The sequence below is a fragment of the Heteronotia binoei genome, chromosome 3 (assembly GCF_032191835.1).
Source record: "Heteronotia binoei isolate CCM8104 ecotype False Entrance Well chromosome 3, APGP_CSIRO_Hbin_v1, whole genome shotgun sequence".
Taxonomy (NCBI): domain Eukaryota; kingdom Metazoa; phylum Chordata; class Lepidosauria; order Squamata; family Gekkonidae; genus Heteronotia; species Heteronotia binoei.
In genome coordinates this window covers 93,341,878-93,359,336 of record NC_083225.1, presented here as the reverse complement: position 1 = coordinate 93,359,336, position 17,459 = coordinate 93,341,878, and positions in this window count along the sequence as shown.

The window sequence follows — 17,459 nt, the reverse complement described above, 5'->3', positions numbered from 1 at the left end:
TAACATGTGGAATTCACTGCCACAGGAGGTGGTGGCGGCCACAAGTATAGCCACCTTCAAGAAGGGTTTAGATAAAAATATGGAGCACAGGTCCATCAGTGGCTATTAGCCACAGTGTATGTGTGTATATAAAATTTTTTGCCACTGTGTGACACAGAGTGTTGGACTTGATGGGCCGTTGGCCTGATCCAACATGGCTTCTCTTATGTTCTTATGAAGATTTTTGGATAGACATGCCAATGGAAGTATTATACAAAGAAATGGCAAAGCGGAAAAAGGGTTTGGTAGGGAAGATATATAGAATGATGATAGTAAATATGGAAAAAATAGTAGAGTACTTACAGAGGAGATGGAGCCAGGAGGGCAGGATATCAGAGAGGTCGGTGGAAAAAATTAAGAAAGGAATAGAAGAAATCAAAGTAACCAAGTTTAAAGAACTTGAATATAAATTTCTTACAAAATGGTACAAGACCCCAGCATAGTCTGCTATGCTGGCACTGTAAACTTTCTAAAGGGTGGTATGCTCATATGTGGTGGGAATGCCCGGAAGTAAAGATCTTTTGGAAAAAAATTATTGAAATAATCAGAAAAGTATGTAATACAACATTAACTATAGAGTTTAATCTTATGTTGGTAAGTACAAGAGGTGGCCCGATAATAGATAGGAGTATGCAAAATTTAGTCAAGGCTACGGTATTGGCGGGTAAGGCAGTCATTGCTTTGGGTTGGAAGGACAAAAGTAAATGGACAGTAGAAATCTGGCACAATTATTTGTTTGAATTTATACAGACGGACATCGTTGTGGTACTTAACAAGATGACAACATGGGATGAAAAAACCAAGGAAATTACGACCAGATGGAAGACCTACCTAGAATGGACAGTGATAGAAGGAAGGACGGACATTCAGTGGAAGATTAAGACTTTGTGCCCATAGCTGAGGGGAAGAGACTAGGAGTAAAGAGTGGGGGGGGGGGAGGGAGGAAGGGTGTGTTGGAAATATAAAAAATATTTGTTGTAATGGATTTAAAAGATTAACAAATAAAGATTATTTATACAAAAAAAAAGAGGGAGAGGAAATGGTATCTCAGAAATTAGAAGAGAACCCAACACAGGAGGAGGGTTCCTGGAAAAATGTAACCCGAAGGAGAAAGAAAATCAGGAGATGTTCTAAGCCCCTGCTGCTCAATAGTAGATTCCAAGATCTCCCCACAGTAACTGATTTTGAACCACTGGAACAAGGCCTACTTCCCCAGCTTCCATGAAGCTTGAACAAAGTTTCTCAGGATCCTGTGGATAAGAAGCCTAGAGCTTCTGCTCCCCAATACAGGAAGAGGAAGGTGGTGGTGATTGGAGACTCCTTGCTCAGAGAGGTGGAGCCCAAAGTGTGCTGACCGGACTTGTCATCCCGAGATGTCTGCTGTCTGCTGGGAGCACGTATCCAGCATGTGACAGAAAGGATTGGAAGATTTATCAAGCCCACGGATTACTGTCCTTTCTTACTGATCCACATGGGAACGAATGATACTGCCCATTATAGCCCTGAATTTATTAGAAAAGACTATGTGGCTCTGGGTCAGACGCTGAAGGAGCTGGGCGTACAGGTTGTGTTCTCATCAGTGCTTCCTGTTGAATGCTGTGGCTTAGGACGAGAAAGAAGAATACTTCAAATAAAAGACTGGCTACATCAATGGTGTCGTCAGGAAAGATTCGGATTTCTGGACCATGGCTTACGCTTTTGAGATGGTGGTCTTCTAACGGGAGATGGTTTGCACCTTACGGCAGTAGGGAAAAGGGTGTCTGGTAACAGCCTTGCTAACCTAATAAGGAGGGCTTTAAACTAAATTGTATCGGGGAGCAAGACAATAATTCAAAGCCTTGTATGATGCCAGAAACTGGGGATAAGAACATTAAAAATTTGCAGAGAGTGGTGCATATGTTAGGTAATGTTAACTTGCAGGCTTGTACGGAAACCAAACCCTCGGGATGCATAAAACGTGGATTCCGATGTCTCTACACTAATGCACCGAGTACGGGAAACAAACAGGAGGAACTGGAAGTTCTAATAAAGGAAGGAGACTATGACATAATAGGCCTTACTGAAACATGGTGGGATGACATTCACAACTGGAATATTAGGATTCAGGGGTACAACTTATTTAAAAGGGACAGGCAAATGAGAAAGGGCAGAGGCGTAGCAGTATATGTGAAGGAAGCATATACTTGTGAGGAAATATGTGAATTGGAGCATGGCAGCTCAGTTAAGAGTCTCTGGGTAGAAATAAAAGGAGAAAGAAACAAAAGTGATATTATTGTGGGAGTCTGCTATAGACCACCAAGTCAGGCAGAGGACTTGGATGAGATACTTCTACAGCAGATTGCAAAGTTCTCCAAGAGAAGGGATACAGTGATCATGGGAGATTTTAATTACCTGGACATCTGTTGGAAGTCCAACTCTGCTAAAAATGAAAAGTCAAATAGATTCTTGACTTGTCTTGCTGACAACTTCCTTTTCCAGAAAGTGAAAAAGGAAACAAGGGTATCTGCTATCTTGGATTTGATTCTCACCAACAAGGAAGAATTTATTGAAGAAGTGGAAATAGTGGGCACCCTGGGCAGCAGTGACCATGTGATTTAGGAATTTACAGTCTTAGGGAAAGGAAAAGCTATACGTAGTCAGACTTATAGGTTGGACTTCAGAAAGGCAAACTTCGAAAAACTTAGAACTATGCTGGGTAAAATCCCTTGGTCAGAAATACTTAGGAGGAAGGGGTTCAGGAGGGGTGGGAGTTTCTTAAAAGCGAAATACTGAAAGTGCAATTACAGACAATTCCTATGAGAAGAAAAAATGGAAAAAGCCTAAAGAAGCCGAAGTGGCTCCATAAACAGCTCTCTAAAGACTTGAGAAATTAAAAAACCTCCTTTAGGAATTGGAAGGAGGGCCTTATAACCAAGGATGAATTTAAACAAATCACTAGTGCTTGTAGAGAAAAAGTCAGGAAAGCTAAAGCTCAGTATGAGCTTAGGCTGGCCAAAGATGCTAAAAACAACAAAAAAGGGTTATTTTCTTATGTTCAGAGTAAAAAAAAGAGCAAGGACATGGTGGGCCCATTGCGAGGGCAAGGAAGTGAAATTGTAATGGGTAATGAAGAGAGGGCAGAACTGCTCAATTCCTACTTTTCCTCAGTCTTCTCTTCTGAGGGAAACAGTGCTCAACATGGCATCAACAGAACATATAAGGAGGGTATGAAATTCCAACCTAGGATCAGCATAGGGGTAGTACATAAACACCTAGTTTCTTTAAATGAAACTAAGTCCTCAGGGCCAGATGAATTGCATCCAAGGGTTCTAAAAGAACTTGCGGATGTAATTTCTGAGCCTCTGGCTATTATTTTTGAGAATTCTTGGAGAACAGGAGAGGTGCCGGAAGATTGGAGACTGTCGAATGTTGTCCCCATCTTCAAGAAGGAGAAAAAAGATGATCCCGGTAACTACCGACCCATCAGCTTGATGTCTATACCTGGAAAAGTTTTAGAACAAATCACCAAACAGTCGGTCCTGGAACATTTAGAAAGAATGGATGTAATTACTAAGAGCCAGCATGGTTTCCTCAAGAACAAGTCATGTCAGACTAACCTGATCTCTTTTTTTGAGAAACTGACTACCTTGCTGGATTAGGGGAATGCTGTAGACATCGTTTATCTTGATTTCAGTAAGGCTTTTGATAAGGTTTCCTATACTATCCTTGTTGACAAGTTGGTAAAATGTGGTTTGGATCCTGTTACTGTGAGGTGGATCTGTAACTGGTTGACAGATCGCACCCAAAGAGTGCTTGTGAATGGTTCCTCATCCTCTTGGAGAGGAGTGACAAGTGGAGTTGTCTTAAGGATCTGCCCTGGGACCTGTTTTGTTCATCATCTTTATAACTGATTTGGATGAAGGAATACAGGGAATGCTTATTAAATTTGCAGATGATACTAAATTGGGAGGGGTTGCAAACACAGAAGAAGACAGAAACAGGATACAGGATGACCTTGACAGGCTGGAAAAATGGGCTAAAACCAATAAAATGAATTTTCCATTTAGGTAGGAAAAATCCAATGCATGGTTATAGAATGGGGGAGACTAGTTTTAGCAGTAGTATTTGTGAAAAGTATCTAGGGGTTTTAGTGGATCATATGCTGAACATGAGTCAACAAGTGTGATGCGGTAGCTAAAAAGGCAAATGCAATTTTGGGCTGTATCAACAGAAGTATAGTGTCCAGATCATGTGGAGTGATGGTATCGCTTTACTCTGCTCTGGTAAGACCTCATCTGGAGTATTGTGTTCTGTTTTGGGCACCACAATTTAAGAAGGATATAGACAAGCTGGAACGGGTCCAGAGGAGGGTGACAAAGATGCTGAGGGGTCTGGAGACCAAGTCCTATGAGGAAAGGTTGAAGGAGTTGGGGATGTTTAGCCTGGAAAGGAGGTGACTGAGAGGTAATATGATCACCATCTTCAAGTACTTGAAGGGCTGTCATATAGAGGATGGTGTGGAATTGTTTTCTGTGGCCCCAGAAGGTAGGACCAGAACCAATGGGTTGAAATAAAATCAAAAGAGTTTCTGGTTCAACATTAGGAAGAACTTCCTGACCGTTAGAGCGATTCCTCAGTGGAACAGGCTTTCTCGGGAGGTTGTGGGTTCTCCTTCCTTGGAGGTTTTTAAATAGAGGCTAGATGGCCATCTGACAGCAATGAAATTCCTGTGAATTTAGGGGGAGGTGTTTGTGAGTTTCCTGGATTGTGCATGGGGTTGGACTAGATGACCCTAGAGGTCTCTTCCAACTCTATGATTCTATGATCAGGGGAAGGCATGGGAAGCTGACATATCTGATGCCCCAAAGTAGTGAGCGCCTCAGTGTCCTCCATGAAAGCAACCTCATGGCAGCGGCTATTTTTTGGTTGCGATGAACTTCCCTGTCCTTGATGCATCGACTTTGAGCGGCAAACTCACGCCGGATAACCCGCCTTCCTGCCCGTGTGACAGACCGCATCCTGGTACTTGCACGTGCAACGTTCGCTGGTTTCTCCATATCTGGCGCAGCCTTAGGTCATAGCTGGTTCCGTTGCACGGGGTGAGGAACATTTCAGTGCGGCCTGGTGCATCTTCAAGGCTTCGGTCCCTTCAGATTCTTCTTGGTTGGATCCGCTGGCGACCTGGTGTGCCCCAGTGGTGCGCCGGTCCTTGTGTAATTTTTTGTAGGCAGCCGCCTCACTCAGGGCATCTGCCACTGTGAGGGTCTTGTGCACCATCAGCTTCACCTGAAGTTTCTCATCTTGGAGACCAGCCACGAAGTGGTCAAGTAGGGCCTCCTTGAGACTGACAAAAGTGCACTCCCAGGTGAGGCAGCGCAGCTCTGCCAGAAATACGGAGACTGTCTTGTCGGCCTTCTGGGCCCATTTGTGGAATTCCAGGCACCAGGACGTCCGGGTTGGCCTGGGTGAAAAGTGATCTGTAAATTTCTATGTGATGACCTTTTAGGTGGCAGCGTTGTCGGTCAGCGATACAGGCGAAATTAGGCTCTCTGCTAGCTCCAGCATGTCCTCTCCGCAGATGCAGAGCAAAAGATGTTTCTTCTGTTGCTCATTTGTGATATTGTGGTAGAGAATGTAGAAGTTTAGCCTCTTCTCCCATCTCTACAACCGCTCCAGGTGAGTGGGATTGAACTCCGGAATATGCCCGTGGGGCCCTGGTTGGGGCCTGGCATTGGTGGAGCGGTTGCAGGTGTGGACATGCTGGATTCTGCAGGATTGCTCATCTTCGGTTCCTGGCATGATGACGTTTTTCAGCGATGGTGGTGCAGTGCGCTGAGCGGGAAACTACTGCTGTGATGCATGGTGCAGTGCCGGTTGCTGGATCGCCTACCAGGATCCCACCTTCATTGCAACTATAATATAGTGGATTCAAAGCATTGAGGAGATGAGATAAGAGCGACTTAGCAAAGATGGCGGCGCAATCACTTGCTGCAGCTCAGTGCTCTGTGGATGTGTGTTGTTTGTGGCTGTGTGTGGCTGTTATCGGCTGTTATGAATTCCTCCTGTGAGGCGAATGTCTTCTATAATAGATGGGACCTTGTGGAGATTGGTTTACAAAGTAAACAGGTGATAACAGCCGACCTTCCTCGGCTTCTGAACATCCCGACTGAGATCACGAGGCCTCCCGGCTCCTGGTGGATTGTGGCTCCGGTGAGTGGGAGAAGAAACAGACGAAGGAAATGTTCAGCAAGGAAGAGGAAGAGGGGCTGTCGGGCTGGTGTTGTGTATAGGATGAAAAAACAAAGGAGGAGGCTGCCGCTCCCAAGTCTTTTCCTGACAAACGCCAGGTCGGTCGGAAACAAGATGGATGATTTAAGGCTAATGGCTTCTACAAGCAACTTTGTTAAAGACTGCTGTGTGCTGTTAATTACTGAGACCTGGCTAAACCCCTCTATTCCAAGTACTGAGATAGAGTTGGATGGTTTCTCATTACATCGCTTGGATAGGAACAAGACTGTCGGGAAGAGCAAAGGAGGAGGAGTCTGTATGTATGTGAGAGAAGATTGGAGTACCAACTCAAAGATCATAACAAGGCATTGTTCTGCTGAAGTAGAATATATGACTGTAAAGATTAGACCCTTTTATTTGCCACGGGAATTTAGTGCGGTCATCATATTGGTTGTGTACATTCCACCAGATGCAAAAGCTGATTTAGCTTTGAGTTGTTTAGGCAACGAAGTTAGTGAGTTGCAAACTAAGTATCCAGATGCTGTTTTTATTGTAGCAGGGGATTTTAATCATGTTGATTTGCGAGTTGTTCTTCCTAAGTTTTATCAACAGGTGACATGTGCGACTAGGGGTTTGAATACTTTAGATAAAGTTTATATAAATATTGCACAGGGGTATAGAGTTTGGCAGCTACCACAGTTAGGTATGTCGGATCATTTATCCTTGGTTTTGGTTCCTGTGTATATTTCTAAGCGGAAGAGGGGGGTGGTTGTAACTAGGACAGTGAGATGCTGGCCTGTGGGGGCGACTATGCAGCTTCAAGACTGCTTTGAACGAACAAATTGGGACATCTTTGAACATCCAGACCTAGAGTGTTATACAGATACAGTTTTGGGGTATATGGCCCACTGTATTGATACTGTTACAACAAACAAGTGTATTCGAACCTATCCAAATCAAAAGCCATGGATGACTGGCACTGTTAGGTTTCTCTTGCATAGGAGATATAAGGCTTTTAAGTCTGGGGATGCCTCACTTTACAGTGTGGCCAGAGCAAATTTGAAGCGGGGTATTAAACAGGCCAAAGCTGCATATAAAGGCAGGATAGAAGAATGGCTTTCTCAGAATAATTTGAGACAAGCCTGGCAGGGGATTCAGCAATTAACTAATTTCAAGGCGCTAAAGGCTAGTACGAATGGAAAGCAGGAGCTGGCAGAGGAGTTAAATACTTTTTATGCCCGGTTTGAAGTGGATCAAAAGAAAGCGGAATTACCAGTAACATCATCGTTGGGGACCGAGCGAGGTGCTCCTTTCGTTGTGAGGGAGCATGATGTTAAGTGTATAATGAAGGCAGTAAATTCTAGAAAGGCTGCAGGTCCCGATAATATCCCTGGTTGTGTAGTAAAGGAATGTGCGGGGCAGTTAGCCGGGGTGTGGACTGAGATTTTCAATCGTTCTTTGTCACAATCCATTGTTCCCACTTGTTTGAAGGCTTCCCTTATTGTCCCAATACCAAAGAGGACGCCAGCAAAGGTTTTAAATGACTATAGGCCAGTGGCCTTGACTTCTGTGATAATGAAGTGTTTTGAACAATTAGTTCAAAAATATATTATTTCCTGCCTTCCTGTTATTTTTGATGAATATCAGTTTGCTTACAGGAAAAATAGATCTACTGAGGATGCTGTTAATACTGTTCTCTATACTGCTTTATCGCATTTGGATAAAAAGGGGACGTATGTTAGAATGTTGTTTGTAGATTTTAGTTCTGCTTTTAATACGATATCACCCCATAGATTGTTGTTTAAGCTTAAAGATTTGAAGCTGTCGGACTCTATATGTGAGTGGATTTTGAATTTTTTGTCAGGTCGTTCACAAAGGGTTAAAATGGATGGATATATTTCCTCTGTGAAGATCTTAAATACTGGCACCCCTCAGGAATGTGTCTTGAGTCCACTTCTTTTCACTATTTACACGTCTGATTGTGTTTCTAGCAGTCTGAGTAACAAAATCATTAAGTACGCAGATGATACAACGTTGGTAGGGCTCATCTCTGAGGATGATGAGTCTGCGTATAGGAGGGAAGTTCAACAGCTGTCCCTTTGGTGTAAAGTAAATAATCTTATTTTTAATATAAATAAGACGAAGGAAATTATAGTGGATTACAGGAAGAGTAGTTTGGACATCCAGCCGTTGTTTATTGATGGTGTTATGGTAGAACAGGTGACAGAATGGAAGTTTCTGGGAATTACCATGAAACAAGATCTAACATGGGGGGCAAATACTTTAGCTCTAGAGAAAAAGGCCCAGCAACGACTATACTACTTAAGACTCTTAAGATCACTACAACTGTCAGGGAGTCTGCTGGTTGCCTTTTATCGTAGTTCCATTGAGAGCATTTTATCTTATTGCCTCTGCGCGTGGTTTGGGAGCTGCACGGAAGCAGAGAGAAGGGTGCTCCAAAGAGTGACGAGAAGAGCACAAAAGATTTGCGGATGTTCTCTCCCCTCATTGGTGGATCTGTATAATATGAGATGTAAAAGGAAGATACAAATGATCCTAAGGGACCCTTCACATCTGGGCCATTTGCTATTTGAGATCTTACCGTCAGGTAGACGATATAGAGTGTTGAAGGCTAGGACAAACAGATTTAAGGACAGTTTCTATCCAAGTGCTGTGGTTAGGTTAAATGCAGGGTTATGAAGGATTATCTGTTTTAGATGTATTTAAATGGTTTAATGGTTTTATGAATGTTTATCTGTTTTAGATGTATTTAAATGGTTTTAATGGTTTAAATGGTTTTAGATGTATTTAAATAGTATGAATATGAATATGTGTGTTTGATGTGTTGGTATGTTTGTGGAAGAGCACCTCATTTCGTTGCTCTCTCTTTGTGGAGAACAATGACAATAAATTTATCTATCTATCTATCTATCTATCTATCTATCTATCTATCTATCTATCTATCATCTATCTATCTATCTATCTATCTATCTATCTATCTATCTATCTATCTATCTATCTATCATCTATCTATCTATCTATCATGGTGATAACAGCTCTTTATTAGGGGCAGCATAGTAGGTGACTGCACTAACTAGGATGAGCAACCGGCCAACAGGGCCCTAACTATATACAACTCGGGGTTCCCATGCTAGCAGGTTATTGGTCCATTCAAACTGGCCGTGGCCCTGTGGTTGGTACAGGGCAGCAGGTCCCTAGTTCCCCAAGCTCCGTTCTTCTGGCTTCAATGAGCTAAATAGGAATACCCAGATACTTGACATAATTCTACATACATAACAAATTGATTGCGTAATTCTTACTTCTTGTTTTAAGCCTATTTTAGCTCAACTGTGGGCTAGTTGTGTGCAGTGGTCTCACAGCATGACTGGGAAAGCTCCCTCTGCACTGTGGCACTTCACAGGTTTTGTTGGAGTGGTTTTAAACAGATATGCAATTGAGATGGAGATTTGGGTCAGATTTCGTGATTAATAACACTCCTTGAGAGACTATGTCTGCTGTAAGCATGCAGGCAGGGCTAGGTTTCCATGGGCCCTGGGCAATAGGTATGAGCAGGCCCCCTCCGTGCTTTGGTACAGCCCCTTTCTCCTAAGCACACCCCTTCCATTTGGCCCTCCTCTTTGGCTCTTCATTATCCACACCTTTCCCCCCCATTTCAGTTTACTCATTCTGGTAAAGAGAAACCATACAGAATTTTTGCTTTGTTCTTAGCTGTAGGCTCTCTACTCTACAAAGCTGGTTCTTTCCCCCAGCCTCTTTCCCTTAGAAGCAACTCTTCCACCTCTCCAGCCCAAACATCTAGCCCTAAGGTTTGTCTTGTACTTAACCTGATGGAGTGCCAGTGTGGAGTTGTGGCTAGAGTGTTGGACTAGTATCTGGGAGACCCAGGTTCAGTTCTCCCCCTTCTTTTATTTATATCCCACTTTTCTCCATGATCAGGACTCAACGTGGCTTTTCACATTGTTCCCTCCTCTTCCACCAAATCCTCATAACTACCACCTTGTGAGGGTAGGTGAGGCTGAGAGAAAGTGGCAGGCCCAAGATTACCTGGCAAACTCCCATGGTTGACCAAGAAAATGAAGCCTGGTAATCCAGGTCCCAGCCCAATCACACCAGTCTGCTGTGGAACCTTGCTGGGTAATCTGGAGTCAATCACACACTCTGAGCCTAATCTGCCTCACAGGGGTATTGTGAGGAGAAAATGGAGGAGAGGAGAATGAAGTAAGGTGTTTTGGGTCGCAACTGGGAAGAAAGGTGGGGTATAAGTAAAACATACTGATTTCGCATTCACCTTACTCTGCCCTCACATGCGTCTTCTCCGCATAGCGTCCTCCCGATTTCCCACTATTTGCGTCGGGGGTGCAGCAAACATTGCAGTTTTTGCACAGCAAATGGAAACTGGGTTTTAGCGGTTTCCGTTTGCTGTGTGAAAACCATGATGTTTGCTCCAGCCCTGGCACAAATAGTGGGAAATTGGAAGGATGCCGCACGGAGAAGATGCATGTGAGGGCGGAGTAAGGTGAATGCGAAATTGGTCACAGATTACATTAAATTGCTGGAGGAGGACAGGACAGATGGAGCTGCACAGTCAAAAGAAGCTTAAGAGCAGAGGATGAGCAGTGCATCCAGCCACACCTTCCCCAGCTGCAACTTTCCCCTCACCCTATAGGCAGCTGAATGCCCACCCAGCTTTCCTCCCTCAGAAACAATCCCCCTCACACACTGCAAACGTTTTAGCCCTACCTGAGGCTTTACTGCTACTTACAGAGGGAGCTGGGCAGCTGAAAAAATTCAATCACACACCTTTCCAATCTATCTGCCCTACAGATAGCTGATTGCCCACCCACCCAGCCTCACTCCCTCCCTCTCTCAGAGCCCAATTAAACCTCATGACAAACTTGTGGCCACCATGAATTCCCCCTTGCCATTTTGCAATTGTTTTGAAATGCTGCAAAGCCCCATTTTGGCATAGGCTTGTGGGATGGAGCTCTTTCTCCCTCAGCCTGTTCCCTTTCAAGAACCAAATAGCTGTGGTGTGCACCCCATCTGAGGTTGTTTTGACTCGTGAAAAGGTGAGTGGGGGGAGAAAAATGATTCTTGAGGGACAGGAGCTGCTGCAGCCTGTCTCATGCCAGACAGGAGTTGCTGGTTGATCCTGTATTGCCTGTCCCTGACTATGAGGGGGGAGGGAGGCAGAACCCTTCTTCCCACTCTCCTCCGCTTCTACAAGTGGGACCATAGGAAATCTTTAGTCCCCAGCAAACGACCAATTTTGCTGCCAGCTAATCATGCAAGTATTACTTTAAGTGCTTTTGTGGAGCTAAAAAATATAATGTGAAGAATAACACTTGAGGTGGATGATAGACTGTTATCTAAACAAAACCTTTTCCTTGATAGTAACTTCCTTAGCTGCCCTTAGACCCATCAGGAATGCATTTTATATGCAAAGGACTGGTTGTCCTGCATGTAACTCTATAAGACATTTATTGCGTCTCTGACTCAGATGTACAGCAATAAAAAGTAAAGCAGAACATAAATACTGTTTTGATTAAGTTGTTTATTGAGTCTGTAACATGTGGGAAGTGCTGATGAAAAGATGGCAAAATAGATTTCATTCAGATTGATTTATATATTGTTTCAATGAAACTGATCATTCAAAGACTAGCTGAAGGAATAGTGCTCAGTATATTTTTCTAGGGAAGAGCCCCGTGGTGCAGAGTGGTAAAGCTGCAGTACTGCAGTCTGAGCTCCCTGCTCACGACCTGAGTTTGATCCCAGCGGAAGCTGAGTTCAGGTAGTTGGCTCCAGGTTGACACAGCCTTCCATCCTTCTGAGGTCGGTAAAATGAGTACCCAGCTTGCTGGGGGGAAAGTGTAGATGACTGGGGTGAAGGTAGAAAAGATGGTTCTACAGACATCTTTTGTCCAGCTAAATGGCAAAACTTCTATAGATAATTAAAAGCTGTGGATTGCATGCTACAACCTAATCCTGCTAAAATTACCAGAGATTGAAGTCAGTGCAGCAACTTAGTCATGACTAATTTAATTTCATTGCTTTTGCTGGATCATAGTCATAGCTAGCTTTAGCTGAATTGAGGAATTTTAAGACAAAATAATTTTAAATTAGAGCCCAATATAAATTCCTAGATGACTGGATATGATTAAATTTTACATACTGGTTCATGCTAAAGATATCACAGGTTGATCAGCCTAGTGACTTACTTCCTCCTGGTTTAATCTTTATTTCAGATGCTTTAGGCCATAGTGAACCATGATTTTGACATGTGTCTAAGCCTTTTCAGAGCCAGGAGCCACCATTAACCCACAAACTGAAGCATATGACACAGTCACACAACAGGAAGAAGGGCTGTCTGAATAATGAACTCATCAGTGTCAATGCTAGAAATTAGCAGCAGATTAATAAGAGCCAATGTCAGGAAACAAGCAACAGAAGGTGTACTATAGTGATGAACAAGCCAAAGATCAGAGCCTTGGAGGACTCCTCTGTGCTGCTGAGTGGCCCTCCTTCACTGTCCTGCTGCTTCTCCCAGCATGCATGGAAAGAGAGGCATGAAGCATGACATCCTGCTCTCTATGGGTGTGCACTAGAAGCAGGCCCTTCCAAAAAAAAAAAAAAGTAAAAATGGCGGCCCTAGGAGGCTCAGTAGGGCTGATAACAGATGGCTGCTTTGGGGCGGCCCCGAATACAGCTGGCCGGAAATAGAGTGCCCCGGAGCTTCTGGATGGCGCTTGCAGAAAGGTGTGGGCCGTGGGTATTGGGGGAGCATCTGAAACACTCATGCGTCCCATTTGCGGCTCCTTGGACACTCTTCAGGTGCTCCCAAGCTTTCCAGACAGCCAGAAGCCGCCTCGGAGGCACCCCAGCAAAAAGGCACTACTTTTGCTGTGGTGCCTTTTTGAGGTGGGTGGAGAGCCCTCAAGGACGGGGTGAGTACAGGATTGGGACGCCCGCCAGATGTTTGCATGTGGAGGGTTTTTTTGGTTGCCTCCTGAGGCATCCCTGGGTCAGCCCAAAGTGCCGGTCTGTTAGCAGCATAGGTGAGGCTCTCTGAGCCACTTGAAGGTCCTCCTAACCTATTAGTTGAAGACCACTGAGCTAAACATTCACAAGACTTTGAAATCAAATAATCCAGAAAGACAACTCAAGATGGTTTTGCTAAGTAGCCTCCATACCAAAATAATAAAATACATAAGGAAAAATAATTGCACAACACAAAATAGAATTGTATCAACAAGATGAGGAACCAGAACCACAATTTTGTGTGTTCTTGGTTTCCTGTTGTCCAACAATGTAATATTCGTTAAGTAATCTAATTTAACAGCTCAGTTTATTCAGGATAGACTGGCATTTGTTATATATAGTAAAACTTCCTTTATATACCTCTGTTACTTAGAATTCCAAACAAATGTATTAATATTTTTTGTTGTAACTCCAATGAGTCTTTGTATGATTTAAATATCACAGAACACTTTACTTTTGGTAATACATGTCTGTAGCATCTGCAGCTATATTGGAAGTACTTAAGATTCCAGTTAGATGGGTCATACACTACTGTGTTGCATCTGATGGTGCTGGCTTTTGTCTGTGCATTAAGGCTATTCAGGTTGTGCTGTTACTGTGGAACCGCATCCATTGCATTTAGTCCTAAACACTTATTTTCAGTAACAAATGCCCACAGACTTATACCCAGCTTTGTGCTACTCCCCCCTTAACTCCACTCCCCCACAAATGTGACAACTGACCTTTTACAGTGATCCTGTAAAAGTGGGTGGTTTTCTTGTTGGAACAGTAACACAGCTTCCGTTCCTGATAGTATGAGAAATTACTTCAGGTGGAAACGTGACAATACAGCCTCACCCTGTTTATAGCATGGGAACTTGTGGTGCAAAATGTCAGTCTCATCAATGGAACAGACACAGAAAAGAGCACCAAAGAAATCATGGGACCATGGAATATATGGAATCTGATTCTTTACATTTTGTTTGGTAAGTTAAGATAGTTTAGTGACATACTTTTTTGGCATGTTTCCCCATCTTTAACAATTCAGTGAAAATAATTCTCAAAGAAAACTAGAAGTTCCTTGATATACATCAGTAGGATTTATTTCAGCTTTAACTAAATCTGTACCTTTAAAACTATTTTGCATTTAAAGATGGGCAGCATTGGCAGAAAATAATAAAACGTAACAGTACAGGTGTAGCAAATTTTTCATTGTAGTGGCAGAATAGGGTCTGACTATGAAAGTGTCAAGGTATTGTTTTCCTCAGCTGCAAATCTTTTTTCTGCCAGCCTTCTGGAGCAATAGAAGTGGATAGCAAGCCTAATGAGTGGACTTTTGTCTCTCTAAAAAAGCTTCTCTTTCAAAGGGGATTGAAATGCTGCTTTTACCTTGTCAACTTTTTCAGTGTTTATGTTAAGAAAGATGGCCACTTGAGTAATATCAAGAAAGTATTTGAAATTTCATGAAACTTCTTGGGGTGGTGGTGGTGGTGGGGATTTCTTATGAAATCACAAGACAGATTCTTTTAGCAAGCTTTGAGCTCACAGTTGATGCTAACAATTGTGTATGTGTGTGTGTGTGTGATATATAAATCAAAGAAATATTAACATTATGGTAAGCTTCTCTTTCAAAGGGGATTGAAATGCTGCTTTTACCTTGTCAACTTTTTCAGTGTTTATGTTAAGAAAGATGGCCACTTGAGTAATATCAAGAAAGTATTTGAAATTTCATGAAACTTCTTGGGGTGGTGGTGGTGGTGGGGATTTCTTATGAAATCACAAGACAGATTCTTTTAGCAAGCTTTGAGCTCACAGTTGATGCTAACAATTGTGTATGTGTGTGTGTGTGTGTGTATATATATATATATATATATATATATATATATATATATATATATATATATATATATATATATAAATCAAAGAAATATTAACATTATGGTATACCTAAAAATCATGTATACTATGTTCTTTGCTTTGAAGACCTAGTTTAAAGAATCATGTCACATGGATTTCTAGGTTTTTGTGTAATTAGAAACTGGATATCCAGAATGCTGTATTATTTAAAAACATTAATATAATAAATATCTTAACATCTGAGATAAACAGCATTAGAAATGATTGCATTTCACATGTAAGATGCAATGAAGGAGACCTGTACATTAATTATCCTTGCTGGGCTGGTGGAAGAGCACAAGAAATATTGGCTTGATTTCTTCCTTCCTTCCTTTTCTAAAAAAATAAATAATATCAAAATAATATTCTAGTGTATATATCTGCTGTCAATGCAAATTGATGGGGTCATTTTGTAGAAAAAGAGGTGCCAGAGCTCATTAGAACAACTCATTTGCATATGCCACACACCCTTGACATCACCAGAAGGTGTACTAAATTATATCAGCTCAGCAACTGCCTTAAAATGCTTCTTGAATTATAATTGTCATAATAAAACCTAACTCCCATCATACTTTTAAAATTACTTTTTCTTATGTGGCCAGTGGCCACAATGGCATGATGAAGATTTCCATCTGTCTGCTTTATATGTTTTGGCTATTTTCCTATTGTTTGTGGGGGAAAATATTAGACAGTATGTCAAATCTTAGAGTTCTATAGAAAAAAAGGGGGGGGGGGCTCGCTGAGTTTAAGCAAGACTATAACAGAAGAAATGCCAGGGTGAAACTATACTATCAAAACATATATATGTAATAGGGAAAACCCTTTCGGCCTCTGCTTCTGAGTAGACTCTGCTCCTAAATAATCTAAGATGAACAATATAAATGTGCACAAAAGGCACTTTAATATTCCAAAGCTTCTACCTTAAACAGACTGCAATATGAAACACAAGAGTACACGCAGGCACTTAGACATAACCTCGATACCCAAACAGTCTGTACTAAAACGCATTCAAACAGTCTGCAGAAAAATAAATCCAAGTGCACAAAGGCACTTTTAAAATGCCCGCAGGCACTTTTTGAAGGTTAAGAATCTGCTATTGACTCATAAACCAAAATTATGAGAAAACAGTCTGTAATGAATTCTTTCATCCAGGTTACACACATATACTTTAAGAAACAAATTATCCCACTTCACAGTCTTTCACGTTCAGTCCACTATTTTTTCAGTGAGGTATAGGATAAAGAATAAGTTCATCCACAAAAAGCCAGTCCACGTTACCCGGTGTCAAATGTTTCATTGCCTTTTTCAATACTGATGGCTTTTAAGTGGAACCCAAAAATCCTGTCTCTTCTTCACCAGACTCTAGCTCATTCTTTGGAAAGACAGAGTGGGTTCTCAAAGGTCCACTGTATCACCCTCTCTCTATGAGGTGATACAATAGTCCTTTGAGAAACCACTCTGTCTTTTTTGGTTAGCTGCATGGGCATGAGAGAGTCTTACCCTCTGTCCTTGTTCAAGGATCTTGTTGAGGACTTCTGTGGAACACCAAGAGATCCCAATCCCTAGTATGAGAAATGATCATACAGACCACATCTACTTTGTATTGAGATCATGGCATATATCCTATCAGTCACTAAGTTTGGAAGCCTTCCTCCAGCTTTGGGACACTTCTAGTGCAGGAGCACTACTTAAGTTGGAGGGAGGGCTGCTTAGACTGGAGGAAGACTTCAGACTTCACTAAGTAGGATACAAGCCATTGTAATTCTTTTGAATTCTTTTAACCTTAAGTCTGCCACATATGTTTAACTTACAGATGAACTTAGAGAGGGAAAAGTACATGTTTGTGTATATGTCTGTTGCTCAAGGTTTGGGGACTTAATAGTGGCTTTTTAAAAATATGCAGCTCTTCTGCCTGGAAAATTTTTTGTTATGTTAATAGTAATGTTCTTAAAAGGCTGTAGTTATTAGGACAGGTGTGTTTGAGGCTAAAGGAAAGAAATTGATTAATTGCTTTGGGAATACTTAAAGTGACAGCTATTTGCATTCAGAAGGGAATTTTCAGTCCTCTAACTATTTCTGGTCCTTTGCAACCTTTATTATCTCATATTATCACTTGACAACAAACTATTTACAAATAAAATAACCAGCATTACTCCTACCACAAATACTTGGTACCTCGCACATTCACTGCCATTCACTGTGAAAGCTGACAGATGAGAGGTGGGCTGGGAGTGGGGGGGGGGAGGGGCTCTGAGGCAACTTCCTTCCAGACTGCAGAA